The following is a 6292-nucleotide window of genomic DNA, read 5'->3' as shown; positions in this document are numbered from 1 at the left end:
TGGAAGTGTCCATCTTGGATTTTGTTGGCTGGAGGTGTCCATTTTGGATTCTGATGACTGTAGGCGTCCATCTTGGACTCTAATGATTGGAGTGCTTCCATCTTGGATTTCGCTTCACCATAAGTCGTCCATCTTGTAGCCCCGTTGATTGGGGCTAGCCTCTTTTGGATTAGACCTGTGGTCACACATGGGGTGACCCCTTTGGATTTAGTAGCTATATCTTGTCTCATCTCCCAAGCAATAAGCTGCTGTGGACTGTGGCCCCTGGTGTATGTTGGGGGCCCCTCTGCTGTTGTGAGGTTTCATCATCATCCTTCTTGTATCCCAGTAATGTGGCCAGTCCTTGAATATGGAATCGGCAGGGGATGTGGAGAATGCTGTGGACGGCCATTGGGTGATGCTGAGCAGTCAGGGGTCGTGCCGTCTGCGCCCCTCCTCCTACTGGGCCAATGCGGGTCATTACCAGCATCGCCCGCATTGACTACTTCTACTGCGAGAAGATCGGATCCGGATTCTTCTCCGAAGTCTTCAAGGTGCCAGTCTGGCCAAATCATAGTGCTCAAGATGAACAAGATTATGAGCAACCATGCCAACATGCTCCGAGAGGGGCAGCTGATGAACAGACTTTGTCACCCCAATATCCTGAGGTTCATGGGTGTATGTGTGCAGCAGCACCAGCTTCACAAGTACATTAATGGCGGTAACCTGGAGCAGCTGCTGCAGAGCGGGGAGCCTCTGTCCTGGACCAGGCGCATCAAGCTGAGCCTCGATAGTGCCCGAGGCCTGCGTTACCTGCATTTCAAGGGCATCTTCCTCTGCAACCTCACCTCCAAGAACTGTCTGGTGCGCTGCGACGACAACGGCTACACCGCCGTGGTGGCAGACTTTGGACTGGCTGAGAAAATTCCAGATCGCAATCAGATGGAGCCGCTCTCAGTGGTGGACTCCCCGTACTGGATGGCCTCTGAAGTCCTGCGGGGATGTGTACAATGAGAAGGCCGACTTCTTCGCCTTTGGAATCATATTATGCAAAATAATTGCACAGATTCCCAGCGGACCCCGACTATTTCCCCCGCACTGAGGACTTAGGCTTGGACATCATGACATTCCGGGAGATGGTTCCCTCTGGCTGCCCCCCATCTTCCTGCAGCTGGCGGTCCACTGCTGCCGGATGGCTCCAGGAGTCCAGGCCGTCCTTCTGAGAGGTGAGTCAGAGGCTTGAGGCCATCCTGGACAGTATGGACGTCCCAATGTCCCCAAAGAAAGAGGTAAAAGATCCGAAGGCACCAAAAAGAAGTGGGGGAGATAGGTTCTGAGCCATATGATTACGAGTGGACCTGTGATCTCCCTATTCTTCCAGACCAGCGCTTGTCCTTGAGTCAGTCTGACATGTTCTCTCCTCTGTGCTCTCAAGGCCCCTACTCAGACCTGTTAACCGAAACTCCCGCCCATTTCAATCCCTTCTCACAACAAGATCTAAAGGGTGGAAGAATCAAACTCTATGACACCCCAAGCAAATTGGTGATTTCACTCACCTTTGACCTCCCTCCACCAATGTCCTACCAGCTGAGCAGTCCTGTAACTCCTAAGCCCATGGTGGACGCTTAGTGTAAATTGTGAGACTTGGTGAGGAGACCGAGACTTTGCAGATCTCTTCATTCCTCACCTGAAGCTGAACGTAGAAGCAGCCCATGTCCTGTCACAGCGCCAGTCCAAAGGAGCCATCGAGATAAGAGGGAGAGCGATGACCTCTGGCACACATCAAGCATCAGTAAAAGACACGCCAGGAAAGTCAATGGGTTTTTACCAGGCCATGTGTAACACCCCAGAGTTGTGTTACTAAACTCTTTCACCCCACTACAACCTGTTAAGAGTATTTACCTTGTATTCAGATGTAATTTCACATAATATCCTCCCAACTGTGCATTCTAAACCTTGTCAAATGTATATTGTTGTCATTTTCCATGTTCACCAGCAGGTAGCAGCAATGTTCTGGCAAGGACCTAGGTTTAGTTTAGTGTTCCTAGGCTGGAATAGTTCATTAGTTCATTCCAGTTTAGCTCCCCCCTCTGTGAGCAGAGTGGATTGCTCCCACATCCTGCCTCATGGGTGGAGAAGGAAGTTAGCGTGAGTGTGCCAGCCACCCCCTGCTAGGGGAAGAAATCTTGTCTCGGCTGAGACCTTAATCATCATACCCAGCCTGAGCTCTGCAGTCTCAGCTGGTAGGAGCAAGCAGACAACTCCAGAATTCCAGGAAGAAGCATACCCTGTGAAGATAGCTGTGAGTAAAGTCCATAGACCCAGGAGAAGCCATAGCCCTCCTCAGCTAGTCAGTCCCCACACAGCAGAAGATAGACAGTGCAGAAGCCAAATTCCTGCCACAGTTTAGAGCTACTAAGCAGATGTCCTTTCCTGCAAGCTCCAGGTACATGAGAGAGCAGAAGATAAATTCCTGCCAATCATTGCCAATACCTGCTGGGACCTAAGACTAAAGTTGCATCTTGCTTGGATAAAAGTTACAATCAGTAAAGATGAGTTTGAACTTTACCCAAGGTCTGGATCTCAATTTCTGCAGCAAATTCCTCTCTTACTCCTACTAGCACTACACTCAATTTATTGCAAGTGAGCCAGGATCCAGGAGTCCAGCCGTACCCAGGTAGGAGACACTGTTGACACAATTACTACTACCACACAGAGACGTTACACAACTCTGGCATTCCTAGACTGGGACGTGCATTATAACCCCCTTAAAGGGCCCTGTGACAGTACCCTGCGCACACTGCAATTGGCGTCACAAACAAAACTATAGACTATCACCTACACCTGACCCAGCCATTGCATAATTTGGCGTCAGAGTGCATACCCCGGTCCAGCTTATTGCACATGTACTTTGCCCCCAGAAAACTCTCCTAACAATCTGTCAGTATGTGTGAACTCTCCCAAAAATCTGCAGTCCAGTGAGATGACCAGCTCTCTCATGGATTAAGACTGGACTGAACAGCACCAAACACTGCGGCCCAGAAAGGAGAACAATACAGCATGGTGACCCACAGATTCTCAGTGAGACACTAAGAGAATATAAGAAGGAGATCTCTACAGAAGAGGTGTCCAACACTGCAACACCAAAAAGACTGCAGGAAGGCCTCTGTGTGAAGAAAATGGATTTCAGGGGCAGAAAACCATACATTCTTGCACCAGTGTCCGTGAGTAGAAGAATGATCACTTCTTTCAGAATGTTTCTCTTCCAGGAGGCCTGCAAGAGAGATGCCAGGACTTGAACATAAAGTGGAAAACTAATGGTGGATCTTCAGGGGGTCATCCTGAGCTGGACCACCCTGGTACTGGAGAACCCATGGATTGCTCAAGCAGTCCTGACAGCACAGAAGAGAATACTTTCTGCAGAAGGCCGTCATGCTTACAAACCAATGGATCTCTTCTTGCTCTTTCGTCTCCTCCTCAGTCCTTATCATCTTCCACAGCCTCGTCTTCCTGATCCTCTTCCCCCCAGTCGGCACCTGGCAACTAGAGCCACAAGGTCTCTGGGACAATAACAATGTAGTCAGCAGTAAGCTTATCAGGTGGGATGGCCTGCTGAATCCACATCCACTGGGTACTCTGGAGGGTAATTTATGGGATGGAAGTTTGCCTGGCCTCGGCTGTAAGGGTGTGGAGAGCGGTAACATGGCTCCTCTCCAAACATCCTCCAGTTCTGTCCTATACCCCAAGGAGACTGTGTCTTGTCCCGCCTGCTGTTTGGGGGGATTTAGTTTCATATCAGTATGCCGAAGATCGCCTCCAGAAACATCCCGCTATCAGAACCTGAAATGTGAGGCGAGTCGAGAACTCATTCTCACTGCACCGAGGCTCAGCAGTCCTCGACCAGGACCCAGTAGGAAGCCTCCAGAAGCCCAGACTTAGTGCATGGACTGATGCCACGAGGTCTGCAAGGATCAGCATGGCGTGGTGGCTTGGTTTACATAACATGGAGCTGCCATGGTGCTGGCATTCTGTTCTTGTCTTTACTCAGTGTTTGCATTCAGCTTCAGCTCCTACTAGTCAGACAAGTGAAGACTAAGGAAAAAGGGTTTTTTTGTTAAAAAAAAACATGTGCTGCACCAGCTTGGGATCCTCTGGGTCTATTCATGTCTAGCACATTCAGAGACGCAGCCCTTATCCCTACACTATACATGTCCCGCATGTCCGTACAGTAACAGCGGCAGGGAACGGCATGCCACCTGCAGGTCCATAGATGTTGCCACCTGTGCACTTGTCAGAACATGGGCATCAGGCTGGGTATAGCTCTACACATCATATATAGCTCCTTTACGTGTGGGATTGTGAAACAGCTATTTCTGCATAGTCTGTTCTTAAACTGTCATTTGGCATTCCAGGCACTAGAAGCCAGCACAATCTGAGATTTAAATATGCAAAACAGATGATGACTCATGCTGCTGCCTGTGAGTGAACCAGGAAGTGTGTTGATCTGGCATGGTGGAAGGATTGTGCTGTGAGAGACTGAATCCGATTCCATCATGGCTTGCAGATGTCTGGCAGTTAATGGACACTCAGAAGAAGGAGGGTAGCTGTAATATCCTTTCTGTATCCAGCTCTTTTGAAAGAGAGGTTGTCGTAGTAAGACCAGTCCAGTGAGTGGACAGAAGGCCTCACTATCAAGCAAGGCCGCATGGTTGCTGAGAAGTTGGTGGCCATCTCTGGTAGTCTGCATCCTCGGGCCCAGAACGGACACAGGTCAGTACACCTGGTTACTGATTGCAATATATTGTGTGGTGCCTGAAGTTACAGAGACTAGCCTAGGCCTAGCATTAGTTAGTCAGGATTTATATCATTTTGCTAGGCTGTAGTGTACTGGACTGCAGCGCAGTTATTGACTTGCAGGCTCTGCTGCGTTTGCCACCGGCTAGGGGTGTCCTCTGTAGTGGCACAGCACGACTTGCAGGCTCTGCTGTGTCTGCCATCGGCTAGGCCTGTCCATTGGGCAAGGACATTTACTGTGGGTCCGGGATATAGTGTTTTTATGCATGTTTGTGTTGCTTTGGTGATGCTTATGTTATTACTTGTTGTTAAAGTAAAGTTTTCTGTTCTTGCATATTAAGCTGGTGTCAGTGTCGCTTTCCTTGCCTGTGACTTCGCTGTATTTTGGGGAGCCCACCCCGGTACACGGCTTACATTTGCATTATAGCATCAGCTCATCCTGCGCAGTGCAGCATCAGCTCATCCTGCGCGGTGCAGCAGCAGCTCATCCTGCGCAGTGCAGCAGCAGCTCGACCTGCGCAGTGCAGCAGCAGCTCGTCCTGCGCAGTGCATAAGCTCATACTATACAGTGCGGCAGCAGCTCACCTCGTACAGTGCAGCAGTCACAGCTCGTTTTGTACAGCGCAGCAGCAGTCCTCATACAGCGGGGCAGCATTCCTTCTCATACAGTGTGGCAGCAGTCCGTCTCGTACAGCGTGGCAGCAGCTCATACTGTTTCATGCAACATCAGCAGCTCGCCTTGTACAGTGCAGCAGTTTCAGCTCGCCTTGTACAGTGCAGCAGTTTCAGCTCGCCTTGTACAGTGCAGCAGTCACAGCTCGTCTTGTACAGCGCTGCAGCAGTCCGTCTCATACAGCGTGGCAGCCGCAGCAGCTCATACTGTTTCATGCAACATCAGCAGCTCGCCTTGTACAGTGCAGCAGTTTCAGCTCGCCTTGTACAGTGCAGCAGTCACAGCTCGCCTTGTACAGTGCAGCAGTTTCAGCTCGCCTTGTACAGTGCAGCAGTCACAGCTCGTCTTGTACAGTGCAGCAGTTTCAGCTCGCCTTGTACAGTGCAGCAGTCACAGCTCGTCTTGTACAGCGCTGCAGCAGTCCGTCTCGTACAGCGTGGCAGCTGCAGGAGCTCGCCTCGTACAGCGCAGCCACACCAGATCTTGGTCTACAGGTCGTGTTAATAACACTGGTAAGTGGAATATAAATGTGATGAAAGGAATGTGACAATCGCTCCCCACATGTCGTCCCTTAAAACAAAGCCTTATGGGTTATGGGTATTTGTCCCCCATGGGACGTGACCATGTTTCAGCTAGTATGGATAAATGTACTGAAGTATGTTGCGCCAAGTGTCTCAGTAAGGGTACAGCGTGGACGCTCGGCAGCTGCTGCGGTCAGATTCGCGGAGTGGCAGTGATCATATAGAAATGAATGGGATCGCTGCATCAGTCGCAAGAAATCCAACATTAATTTCTGTGGGATCGCTGCTACTCTGCGGGCCTGGCCGTGACTGCAGTCACGCAACC

The 6292-nt window shown here is 50.3% G+C and overlaps 1 pseudogene; it reads left to right on the top strand.

Moving 5' to 3' along the window:
- The first annotated feature begins 349 nt into the window (after positions 1–349).
- On the top strand, positions 350–3918 carry LOC122935223 (annotated as a pseudogene).
- The last annotated feature ends 2374 nt before the right edge of the window (positions 3919–6292 follow it).

Source organism: Bufo gargarizans, chromosome 4, assembly GCF_014858855.1.
Source record: "Bufo gargarizans isolate SCDJY-AF-19 chromosome 4, ASM1485885v1, whole genome shotgun sequence".
In the NCBI taxonomy this organism is placed as follows: domain Eukaryota; kingdom Metazoa; phylum Chordata; class Amphibia; order Anura; family Bufonidae; genus Bufo; species Bufo gargarizans.
The sequence above is the reverse complement of the archived record's forward strand: the minus strand, read 5'-3'. Positions and strand labels throughout refer to the sequence as shown.